This window comes from Neodiprion lecontei, chromosome 3 (assembly GCF_021901455.1).
Source record: "Neodiprion lecontei isolate iyNeoLeco1 chromosome 3, iyNeoLeco1.1, whole genome shotgun sequence".
Classification (NCBI taxonomy): Eukaryota; Metazoa; Arthropoda; class Insecta; order Hymenoptera; family Diprionidae; genus Neodiprion; species Neodiprion lecontei.
Window position 1 is genome coordinate 37,247,288 of NC_060262.1, and position 13,040 is coordinate 37,260,327.

Genomic DNA, 13,040 nt, shown 5'->3' on the forward strand with positions numbered 1-13,040 from the left:
CATAAATCATTAATTATATATCGAAATGTTAATTTGGATCGAGAATTCACAGTACAAGGAATAATAATATTTTACAGATATTTTATGCTGGCTACTTCTTTTCGTCGTGTAAGTTTATTGTATTCGCAATAGTTGGCGAAACGTTGATGCGTGTTGTAACTTAATGCGCAGGCCAGCTACACTGCAGTTAACAATCATCAAAACTCAATTTATAACGATATATTTCTCTGTCGTGGAATTTTGAAACCATAAAAATTCTAATCTTGTTTAAATATGAAAAATAATGTCTGCCAAAGCGTCTTATTTCATTATTCTAATCAACTCAATCTACAACAATGAATCTAAATCTTATAATCATTCATTTATTCCGCGAGCTTGAATTTAGATTAGGAATTCTTTTCGAAATATATATATATATATAAATATATACATAGACTCAGATTCTGTTACTGTATAAGGAGAAAAAAAAGCACCGTATAAGCTGTTGGCTTCAGGCTTGGGTTTTTTTTTCTTTTTTCTTCTTTCTTTTTCCTGTTTCTACCCATAAAAATCATCCGCGATTGACGGGGAGAGCGATATGTTATCTCAAAACAATGGACGCCTTTTATTACGTATGCCGCAAGTTTCGTCGGATAGCTATTTCGATTTCTATCAACTTCATTCTTAGTGCAGATTATTTTCCTGCTGCAGAGTTCGGACCCGTTTATTGGAAACGGTCCAGCAATAATTGTTTACAGTGGATCTCTTGCTGTCAGCCTGCGTTAAAGAATTCCCTGTTTATTGTTTTTCTCTACTCTATCTCGGTGTCTCCTCGTATTTTCCCTCTTTCTCTCTACACCCACCCACGGTGTGTATATATATATATATATATATACAGTGTGGGTGTAGAGAGAAAGAGGGAAAATACGAGAAGACACCGAGATAGAGTAGAGAAAATGTACAAAATATAATATATATATATATATATATATATGTATACTATCTACGTTCTTCTCTTCTTATCTCACCCTGTTCTCTTTTTCTCCCTCCCTCTCCCTCCCTCTCCCTCTATATATTTATATGTGTGTACACACGTGTCTATCTTGTTATATCTCCGCGGTTGTACACAAGTACACCTATACTGTATACATATACGTACATATGTATGTATTTACTCGGGGGCGGAACATTCATTTTTATAGAACAGATCCCATGCGTCGGTTCTTTCCCCACCCGCCCATCTTATTATATCCGAAAGCTTAAGTTAGGGTTGTTTTGGCCGATCTCGCGAAGCCCGTATAACCAGTGTGCGGATGAAGATACAGTTATATAGTAACGTGAAAAAATCTCTACCTTTCATTGCTTTTTTCTCCTTTTACAAGCTTCGGCTTTATACACCGTTTTATTTAATTTTTCATTTTTTTTTCTTTTTTTCCTGCTTCGCGTATTCCTTTCCAAGCACTATAGTAACATCCTGAGGGATTTGTGAAATTTTTTCTTATCTTTCCACCGACCACTTGCGAATACAAGAAAATGAAGGAAAATCATCTAAATTTAGATGTGGAAACGCGTTATCTGCAACACTGGCTAGATATGTAAACGTAACTTTACCAGCGTTTGCATAACACCGAACTTGCCGACTAAAATGTGATCGACTCTAAGACTGCGAGCACAGTATTAACGTATAACTCAATTGCGAATCGGTCTCGTTAATCAATAAACCAATTAGCAAATCGTCGTTGCTACGCCGCTGCCGTTAGGATTATTATAACTGAATATAATCTGCACGTTTATGTTTAATATTACTTAAACAAGCGTCGATGAGAGGATGAAAATTTATATAGATATATTTTTTATCCTAACTACGAACAGGCGAGAGTAAACGGGAAAATAAATTTTCAGCGAATGATCTCGGTCAATGAATAATATAATAGTTGGTAATACTATAACAACAATCTTGTAGTAAAAAATACAAATGAGAAAAAAAATAAAAAAATTAGAAGCGGGAGGTTAGAATGAATTGATGATTAGAAAAATGTCTTGTTTGTTTGTTTAATTTACTTATATAACTACTTTTTTATTCCCAGGCATATATTTATGGTAGTCTATATTAATGGGAGATAAATTTATACGTATATGTATTGGAGGGAAACAAACGCGATGTTAGTGTCGCTTACACACGTGCCACTATTTGGCAAGTAATAGTATACCTATATAACAGACTATAGAGCGTTGGGATTTTGGTTAATGGGAACTGGCCTGATTCCTTAGCGACGCGTCGCGACGCCGTCCGTCTCTCACGAATGTCGCCTGTAATATACACAAACCTATATTTGTCGCCGGCTGAGATTCACTGCCTGCATCCATCAAACGAATCCGACCATCCCGATCTCCGCTCACAATTAGTGTCTCGTAAAATCTAAAATCGTATCCCATCCCCTTCCTCCTCCCCCCATTCGTCTAATATTCGTTAGTTACAGACGTTATTGTGCTAGTTTTAAAAACTCTGACCGTAAAATGAAGGAGTTCGGAAGAAGGTAAAAAATAAATGAAATAAAAAATATGTATCAGTGCCGATGTACACGGACATTTTACATTCGTCGAACATCCGGTTTAACATGAAATATCAGCTACGTAAGAGAAAATGAGATCTTACGACGGACAACCTCGGGGGAAAAAAAATTAGAGACTGAAATAATGTCTTCTCTCGTTACAAAGCCGCTCGATTTAATAACCGGGATTCCCGCGTTGGGATCGATGACCTTTGAAATTTATTAATCGAAAAATCAGCTGGATTTTCGAGCGGAATCTCTCGTTCCAAAGTCGATTGAACACATATAAAGTAGATAGTGAAATTTTTCATAAACTGTGTATTGTTAAAACTCTGAACAGGTAATGAACACAGTTTATCTTTTCTTTTCTTTTGAAATTTAAACAATATCGAACGATGTTGAGGCTAAACTTGGAATACGAAGAAACGGACTCTGATTTCACCTACTTTTCGACTCTATTTCGTTACGCGTATCCTGTGTCGGCGGTGTCTTTTCTTAAAGTTTGATTTACATCCCACGTACGCGACGTCGTTCGTCTTTTTCACGCAGAGAGAGAGATAAAAAAAAAAAGAAGAAGAAATCGCAAGTGAATAAGTTCTAATGGCAATGTAGACATTTAGATGAGAATGATGGCGGTTATCACGCATGTAAGATCGGTGAGTTATGACCGTGGGGTTGTAATATATGAGAGAATGATTTTCGAAAGAAAGGGAAAAAAAAGGAAAAAAAAAAAAAAAAGAAAACCAAGGAAGGAAAGAAGAAGACAAGATACCAAAGCGTCTCGTCTAGTACAAATTGTCGGTGTCAGGTGTCGTACCCAAGCTTCTGTTTCTTTCAACTTCGATGTCTGAATATTTTTACCACCAATTTTTCATAGGATATGAAAAAGAGGTCGCGGTGTCCTCCCAAAGTTCGTTGCGCGTTAAAAGCTTCGGGCTATAGATTAAAGGATTACTTAGCTCCTCTTAACTTGTCCATTTCTGACAGTGGAGAGAATTTTCATCAATAAGATAGAACGGAACAACAATAGTAAATACCTACCTGAAACAATTGGTGAAACGTTGAGAAATGGCGAGATGTTGGGACGATAGTGAAAAAGTATATCGTGTCAGGCTTTGGATGTAAAAATATTTAACTTCGGGGGAAAGTCAAGCTTTTTACGGTTGCGGTAAATTTAAAAATGATGACGGGAACGGGTTCGCAAAGCTCCCTGGCACTCCTCGTCGTCGTCGTCGTCGTCGTCGACGAACGGCGGACGTGAAGTACGGACGCGGTGCTATTTTCAAGTTACTAAAAATATCGGAGACACTCTGCCCCCTGCAGTGTATATGCGAGTGTATTTTTCTTATTCTCTTTTTATTCTTATTCTTATTATTATTATTATTTCTCTCCTCTTCCTTCCTCTGTATTTTCAATTTTTTCTGTCATCTTTCCTGCGACGTACGAGCAGTATATCATACACGTATTACGTATTATACTTTATTTATCTTTCGTCAAAAAAATGACTCGCTGCGACGACCAGATAACAGAATATTTGGATATTATGTAAAACGTACGTATTTACGTTGTGCTCATTAATAGTACCGGAAAAAATTTTTCTTCGTCCTTCCTGTAACACATCATCGCAGATATGATACATTCGATGCTGTGAACAGTTTTGTGATCTCAAAAGAAACGGGGAACATCGTAAAATTCTTCGATTCGCATAATTTTATCATATGTAGGAACTGTACGCGTATTCGAAAGAAAGAAACAGTTTCTAGGCAGGACATTTCTCTGTCTGCGAAAAACTATTTACATGTGACACGCGACTATGTTGTTTACATTGATAATTTGTCCATCCTCAAGCATGCTTTATTGCACGTACTTCATTCATCATTTTATACACCGACTCGTTGAACATAAATCTGTCACCAGACGTTTCCTGATTTTTTTTAAATTACTGAAATAAAATTTTCACCGTGTACAGTTTCGTTCCCTTAATTTGTATAAAACGAAAATAATTCCTGTTCCATTTAATAAGACTGCAACTTGTACAATATCAAAGCTTAACGAAGTAACTTTGATCAGCAATCCCCCTACCAATAAAACGCCATCAGCCATTAGTAGTTTAACGTTCTTTTTAACAGCTTCTTTCTTGGTGTAAGCTTATAATAACCTCCCCCGAATGAATTCGGCGGGAGCACCTTGGGTCGTAAAGATGGTCGTGAAACTTGCGGGAAGGTAAATTTTATGCACTTATTTAACGCGTACATCGGTTTTCGGTCTGGAATATATGGGTTGTTTTTCGTCAGTCACGTTTCAACCGACCTTTTCGTACGTCGCAATCACATCTTTGCCAAAACATTAAACAAAAACTGCGCCCCCGATCTTTGTGGGTCATTATGTATCATTGTACGGCCTTAGTTTGAGGGGATGTTTTGTGCGGCTGCAGGCTGGTGGCTTATTACTTTTATTTTTTTTTTTTTTTCCACCAACTAGAATGGAATAAAAAATCAATTTGATTTTTGAGATCAATGTTTATTCTCCCAATTTAACGCGGGTACAAAAAAAAAATACATTGAATCTCAACACTCTGTTATATATGTACATGTACATCACAAAACCATGATTTTTACGGTTCAATCGAGTGTCGTTATCTACGAAACACGTGCGCTCATCGCAAATTATTTTCTTTCTACATTTAGTTGAAAATATAAACATCGTTCTCAAGCATCAAATTGATTTTTGCAGTCCTTTTTAGTTTATAAGAAACAAACGATTTTTAAAAAAATCGAAAATTTCAATGTATTTTCGAAATTTCAACGAACCCTCCGGCACGTGTTAATAATATTCGAAATTTTTCATACGTACAGGGGTTGCTGGGGTGCATTTGAAAAAGTTTCAAAACCACCAAAGTAACGTTCACCCTAGCGTGTACCTAATTTTGCACTATTCGGTATCAGTGCTGTGAGAAAATATTGAAATCCTAATATCCCCTTATTCTTTGAAGCCTGTTATTTTAACACAGCGAGAATGTAGATCGCAAGGTAAACCGTCACGGTTTGAGGAAGATTAAACGAGCCACTGTACGGCTGATATACCTGCACCCAACCCTAACTTTGAGAATTTTCCGAAAGAGAGAAGGATAGAGATTAGAAGGAAATTTTCGTCGTTCTTCACCTTCTGCGAGGAGATAATATTATTATTCTCTCCGTATTATCGGCTTCGACAAGTTTCATTCAAAAGTTTGCTTTCAAGCTTATACCGTCTTATCTCTTCTTTTGCTCACAGGCGCATATAAAGTAGAGCGGAGAGGAGGACGATGATCGTTCCGATGCGACCGCGTATCGAAAGTACAACCCTTTGATAATGATGAAACGACGGTTCTGCAGTCAGAGTGTTTGGTTTAATTTATGGACTGGAAATAATAGTTTGGGATTGGTTGTTTCGTCGGTCTGCAGGTTGCGAAATATGTAATTCAGGCTAGCCAAACACCTGAAATAACTGAAAAACCTCGAATTTTCAGAGGATTTTTAATTTGGTCGTGAAAAAAATTGGAAATATCAATTTTCTATCATGGAAATTAGAAATGATTTTTTAAGGTAAATATTTTCCTTTCTTTCGTCGAGAAAACAAAATTTGCTTAAACTGAATTTTTTTTGTACATTACATTTTTCTTTAATTCGAATTGAATTTGAACCGAATGTATAGAATTAATAAGCTAAACGATTTAGGTCTTAGTAACTTATTAGAACTGGGAAAAGGTCGTGGAAAATTATGGAAAATCTATAAATGTCATGGAATTTTATTTTTACAAAAATCTGTGCCCACCCTGGTAATTTCCTTGGTAATTCAACCCACAAGCTTGTACACAACAGTTACGCAGAGGTGCAAGGTATTATTGTACATTTCATGTTATTACCACTCATTGCATTTATAGAGTTGTGACGTGACGCAAAGTACCGGTGATCTCTTCACAGCAAACGGGTTCGCTCGTGAATCATATTTCAAACGCGCGCTTGCAGAGCTTTCATTTCGCGGTTGAAAATTGATGCTAGCAAAATGGTGATTACATTTGTCACTATACGACCGCTATCCATCTTCTACGGCCTGCGTAATATTCAATGAAACGTTCAGAACAGCGCGGTGAACCAGCTTCTCCGCAAGCTGGCCAGTTGCTTTGCACGGGAGCTTTCTAACTTATATCCTACAGCCTCATCTCATCCACAACCCGGGTTAATATAGGTACCTGCACACACGCCGTGCTCCACAGCTGCGAAGAAGAAGGAGAAGAAGAAAACGACGTTGGCATTATGCAACAATGTTCCTTGGCATCGTTCCCTAGCAACTTTAAAATACCTATTATTATATATTTACGTACACGAATAACGTTACGCGAGTTCGTTACGAAGCTGATACCTTTTTGGATAGCGTTTCGTTGGATCGTTGATCTCTCGTCTTTTTTATTCCAATTCGTTCATTTGCCCCGGTTTCAACAGATTTCAAAGAGCAGTCATCGTATCATTGACTTCTGTTGCGGTGGAACGGATTTCCCGAGAATCGAGTCAGCCAAATTGTAGCTACAACAAACAAACAAACGAACGAGGATCGTTCTACCGTTCGTGGTGTCTGCTAAACTTGTGCCAAGAAAGAGCCAAGGGCTCTTCTTCTCAAGGGGAAGAAATCGGACGGACAAGTGCGCGTCTCTTGTCTCGGAAATTCCTGCAGCAGCTGCCGCTTGCTCTAATGTCACAGAGCAAAGACCGAACGACAAGGCGCTGTTGCTGCTGCATCTAGTTACCCTCGTTCTATTTCAGATTCGAGTTGACCGTGACACTAGACGTTAATCGATCTAACCGGTTATCCGTTCCTTTTGCTTTTTCAGATAGTCGAGCGATCATTGGACTTCAATGATTACTAGGGAATTGTTTGATCGTTACTGTAGGCGTGCATCACGCAGCGTATCTACCGTCTTACCATCGAACGATACTGACAAGTTTATTCCTCACGTAAATATCGTTTGGTTCTTTCGAAACTTCGTCATCACTTCACTGCTTCGTATATTATACCGCAGAATTTACGAAATGTTTCAGAGTTGAGAAAGACGTATAAATCGGAATAATTACGAGGCAAAAATTATCTTCAGTACCACCAACGTGTTTTGACGTAAATGTGGGAACCACCATGAATTGCCTGCGTATTAAGTCGAAGTAAACAGGGACGAAAGTCAAACAACGTATCAAACCCAATTAATTGGGTGGAGTTGGGTCTTTTTCAACTCTGGCATCACCGTGGAGATCATTAGGTACCAGCTACCGAGTGTTATTAAATATGGTCGCGATAAATTGGTATTATTACGCGACTAGTCGGCAGAAAACTTCTTACGGTTCTAAATATAACACCGAACTGGAATAGCTGCGGTATAAGTTCGCAGACCCAACATCGACTTACCGCGTCTGTTTCATTCGCCTGGCAAGAAGCCTCAATGCCTCACCTATCGTATCAGGGCGGCCACTTGACTCGCAGATTTTCTTTACTCCCGTCAATGCGCTCTTCTTTATTCACCTCGGTATTGCAGACGATATGCGTACACATTTTTTCGGTCTTTCGGCGCCGCTTTTATCCACCCTCTTCTTTTAGCCCGTTCTCTTCTCTTCTCTCAATTTTCAAGCCGAACACTCTCGTCTTACGGTCTCTAAACGTAAACTCGCAATCAGTCGTTCTTTTTCCTCTTGAGGGGGGATTGAGAAAAGGGCTGCTGCTGCCGCTGCTTCTTCTTCTTCTTCTTCGTCTTCTTCTTCTTCGTCTTCTTCTGCTTGCCACCTCACTACGCCCCCTCTCACATGCCTATATTTTTGCCCGATTGGTCGATCTTGGCGCAGCGGGGGCTCTCCGGCTCACTTTAGAAGGTAAGGTTGTTCACTCTGCTCCGACGTAAGTGTGCCAACAAATAACACCCTTAAGGCTTATGTCTTCGTTGGTATATATACAACGACGGTTATGTTGTATGAAATACCTTTCCCCAAAGTTACGCTTATACGCCATCCTCGGTTATGTACCGAAAATTAATTCAAGATATACGGTATGCCTGTGTTGAGATATGGATTCGAGAGGATATCGATTTCGCGATATTGGATGTTTAAATAACAATCTTCCGAGTACGTTATACCGTGTCCGCCTTTCCTTTCAAACTTTCGGAAATCTGATGAAATATGTATCTCGTTGAAATTTTTCCCCAAGTTTGAAGTATTTTGAAACTTGTGTATCGGACGGCTGGATACGAGAATTCAATTTACGAATCTTTTTTCAACCGCTCACACTTTTTTTTGCAACGATCACGCGACGCGATACAGAGAACGAGCAAAGAGAACGATTAGTTGTCTGTACTCGTAATCAACTAATTAACCATCAAAAAACGAAAAACTGAAAACAAAAAAAATGTCTTCTCCGTAAGACGGGGAGCATAAGTGAAGATATCGGCAATTTCTCGAGCGTGGGTGGAGTAATATAACATGTAAGACGGCTGCTAGAATTATACCGTGTAGCATGAAGCTCTGTAGCGGTTTCGTTGCCAGATATAAAAGTCGTTTAACAAACGTTCTGGGAATGATTAAGAGCGCGTTCTCGAATAATTTATACACTGCACATTGGTTGAAATATATACGGTGCGTATTTGAATGACAAACCGTTCTAGTTAAACGTCCGGTAACTAGATTCACCCTAGCCCCGTTTTCTCGTAACGCGCGGGCTGCTGCGGTAACTATTCTTGACTCTGTGTTTAGGATCTTTTAATAGTTAACCTAGATACGAGAAAGCCCGATCTAATTATTACATCCGGAAACATCTGGGTGCTCTCAAGTCCCAGCAACACCAGCAGCCAAACAATTCGGACACGGTTTCTCCTTCGCAATCGCCCGATGCACTTTCCTCTCGTCCTGCATCCTGCAGATGCGTTGCAATTTATTGCAACCATAAGAGACGATTTAAGAATCGGCACCTGTTCGCCTTACTTTCAAACGAAATCGAGCGTGGAGCGAAAATAAACCCAGAACGAACCTCTCTTTACTATATTTCTCTCCTCGTACGTGCGCCGTTGCGATCTGGACAATGTCCAAATCGATTAACAACACTGATCAATGGACACGGTAATTGTACCGAACAGTTACGAATCGGAGATATCTTTGAAGAGTTCGTTTCTGCCGATATCAAGGATAATTAGTTTGGCCTCGATATTTATCGATGATTTTTTGCGGTTCTCTTTCGATTTTTCAATTCAACTTGCTATTTACTCTACGGAAAGGATCTATGATCTCTTTACATATATATACCTTACATCGGCCAGGAGTGTATCAAAGTTTTACAACTCTGGCGCTACCGAGTACTTGCAATTTACGTATAGCAGAGCAGGGAAAGCTGAAAAAAAAAACTTTCATGCACTTTTTCACATGATCATCTAGTCTGCGCTCACCGCGATCTAATTTTCCGCATTACGGTACAAGTATTTTCATCTGTTTGTCTCCGGATACTTTTCGTCACGTTCCGTTGCAGTGGCGATATGTTATGATCTTCATGCACAAGTACAATAAGCGTGTCTTGTCAAATTTTGAATAAATTAACGGAATAGTAGAAATTCCGCTTTGTCTGCACAGCCAAGATTGATAGCCATTGTGTTTGATACGTTTGTTCGTTTACACGTAATATTTGCTGGCGCGAGTATGTGTTTATAATAAAATGGGCCGATGCAGGCTGTTGGATGCCGTTGGATGCTCCAACGGTTTTTGACGTACGTGTACACGGTTGTATCCACGATAAGTTGGAATGCGGTTATGCATCTCGCGAGAGACAAGAACCACGAAACTAGAGTCCCCTCTTGAAAGAGGCGACGGACACGGAATTAATTACGAAGCTCGTACGTCAACTCGTGCATAGAGGAAAGCTCCTGTCAACCGTAAAGACCCGCCGAGTTTATTCGAAATTCCTGCAACACGAACTGCCAGCAGCCCGCGAATCTATGCTAACTTATTATCATTGTTTTTTCATATTTGAAAAAAAAAAAAAAATTTTTTTTTTCCTTACATCTACACAATATCTACGCGCACGTCGCTGTTCCTGCCTACCAATCCAAATTTCTCGGCACGGATACATCTTTTTTTTTTTTTTTTTATCGAAAATTGAAAACTGATTTTAATCCAGCAAAACCGTTTCATTTTGAAGCGCTCGGCTCGAGAGCTACTCGACAATCGGTTAGATCTCACCACCGAAAACATTGTCGACGATGCGATACTACAAGTACGGTGAATCCACGGTGAATCGTCCAGACCCGAAGACTTTATCAATCTTGTCGCTTGTTAGATTCTCGTCTTGTTCTCCGACAAACAAGCGCAAGTAGTTTTGCCCGTCCGTATAATCGCGTGACATGGCGGGACAGCGAGCCTGACTACAGCGTTACACCCTGACACCCATACCCGTAAACCACCGTAGAGTTATAAGATGCACAGGGAAAGGGCTGGGCGTTAATCACTTTTGACGAACGTTTCATCAACGTCGGCAACGGTCCTCCGGCGTCTGTATTCCAACAAAGCTAAACGATGCGCGTAACAAACATTGTCGAAAATTTATCGCAATTTTGCGACAGCTTGGTATTTTCCATGAAGTATCCGCAAGGAAAAAGTAAATATATCGTACAGGCACAGTATATACATTGTGGGGAGGAGAGCCGAGGAGAGTTTAACACGAAACGTTTAACGTTTTGCCCAAAGGGAAAAAGGAAAAAGGGATTACCCTTCGGTGAATATATCCATCCTTCTTTCCCTCCGTAAGTAGGCCGAGTGTTTTCATTACTCGAAATTTGTAATTTAAATTCTAACTCGTCATTGTCCCGCGATGCTCGGATGATCCTTTCCAATTTATTCTCTGACTTTTGCCCGGAGTCTTTGTTTCGAGACTCTTTCCCGATCGATGTTTCTACAGCTCCATCCAATTGCCGAAAGGTTAATCACTCTCGAAGCAAGGCACTGGGTTTTTCTTGTTTATATATACGAATTGGACAAAGCGTCGCGTAATTACTTGTAATCGTTAGCCAATTCGTGCAGAAAACGAGAATGAGAAACTTGATACAGCCTGGGAAACAACGTTCTACCCAGGCTTGTTCGTATCTCTACACTACGTACTTTATCGACTGGCATAAAATCGCGCATCTTCCCAGAAAACCATTGAATACGAACCCCTGGTAATTAGGAGTTCTCTCTACCCCGAATCTCACCTAGAACGAATTACTTACCCGCGCTTCGACTTCTCCTGCTTTAACTAGAGGAGAAGAAGAATCGTCCAATTACCAAAGAGACTTGGTAAATTACTTTGTCTGATCAGCTGGCGATCATTTTTCTTTTATCGCTATTGTTTTACAGCAATATCAGCGAAGGACGAATTTTGACAGGTTTTGTTATTACTCTGAATGCACAATAGATGATTTTTTTCAGGCTCTTTCTCTTTTGAGACAAAAATGTCGAAAGTGTCGAAGCGAATGACGAGTCTATTTTTGATCGAGATTGCCGTTCCGTCTACTAGAGGTATTCGGAACCTCGTGTCAGTTTTTTTTTTTTTTTCCATCGTTTCTTTTTCTTTCATCTCGGAGAAAAATGAACTCCGAGAGAAGACGCGCAGCGTCGAGAAAGCTGTCGCGTTTTTTGAACCAACGAAATTCCTCGCGAGTCTTAAAAATAACTCGTATGCAGTCCCGGTGTGATTCTTATTCGACGTGTCGTTTTAAGAATATTGACAAAAATTCCACAAGCCACACACCGCATCCCGACAGACTCGTTTTTTAACCATTTTATTTTATCTACCCCGTACAAAGAACGTCGGCCGGCCGTAAATTGGCCCTTTCGACGGGCGCCGAGACGACGTATCTCTTAACTTGACGGTACCCGCGTATCTTTGCCTTTTCGGGGGGTTGAATTCAACGATACATTTATGGCAGCACGGTATGGTGAAAAGAGTCTTCAGTTCCACAGGTTGTTCTTCTCCCTATTTCGCGCGGTATCATCCGCGTTATATACAACGCTAATCTTTGTTACCCGAGGCTTTTTAGCCACCGTGAAAGCCCCGGGTCATGAGGGATTACTCGCAGAGCTGGAATAGAGGGAAGATCTGTGTCCTGTGTCGCGGAATATATGACTCGCAGATAGCGCGGTTGCTGCCCTATTCTGTTGAGTTCGGTGAAAAGAAGAGGAGGCGGCGAGAAGAGTAAGCGAGGAGAAGGGAGGAGAGGAGAGGAGGAGAGGAGGAGAGGAGGAGAGGAGGAGATATACACACCCAGGGCCCTCGGACCCTCGTATTTCAAATTCGGGAGCCAATAAAACACTCGAGGAACTATCATTATTCTCGATTTCCAGCTTTCCAGCTTTCCCCGATCTCGTGGCGACCCCAGACACCCGGTAACGCCGATATCTTCCGTGCCCCCTGTGGCCCCGACGTCCACGTCTCGCCGACCTCTGGGAAACGCGAAACGCGGAACATATTTATCAA

The 13,040-nt window shown here is 40.3% G+C and overlaps 1 protein-coding gene and 1 long non-coding RNA gene across 9 annotated transcripts in view; one reads left to right on the forward strand and one right to left on the reverse strand.

Moving 5' to 3' along the window:
• LOC107216996 (KH domain-containing, RNA-binding, signal transduction-associated protein 2) overlaps positions 1-13,040 on the forward strand; it is a 68,837-nt gene that overhangs the window by 22,465 nt on the left and 33,332 nt on the right. The gene's annotated exons all lie outside the window — the stretch shown is intronic.
• Positions 6,303-7,762, reverse strand: LOC124293610. Its single transcript, XR_006903490.1, has 2 exons — positions 6,933-7,762; positions 6,303-6,861 (listed from the first exon to the last, which is right to left on the reverse strand). It is a non-coding gene; the product is annotated as an uncharacterized LOC124293610 (long non-coding RNA).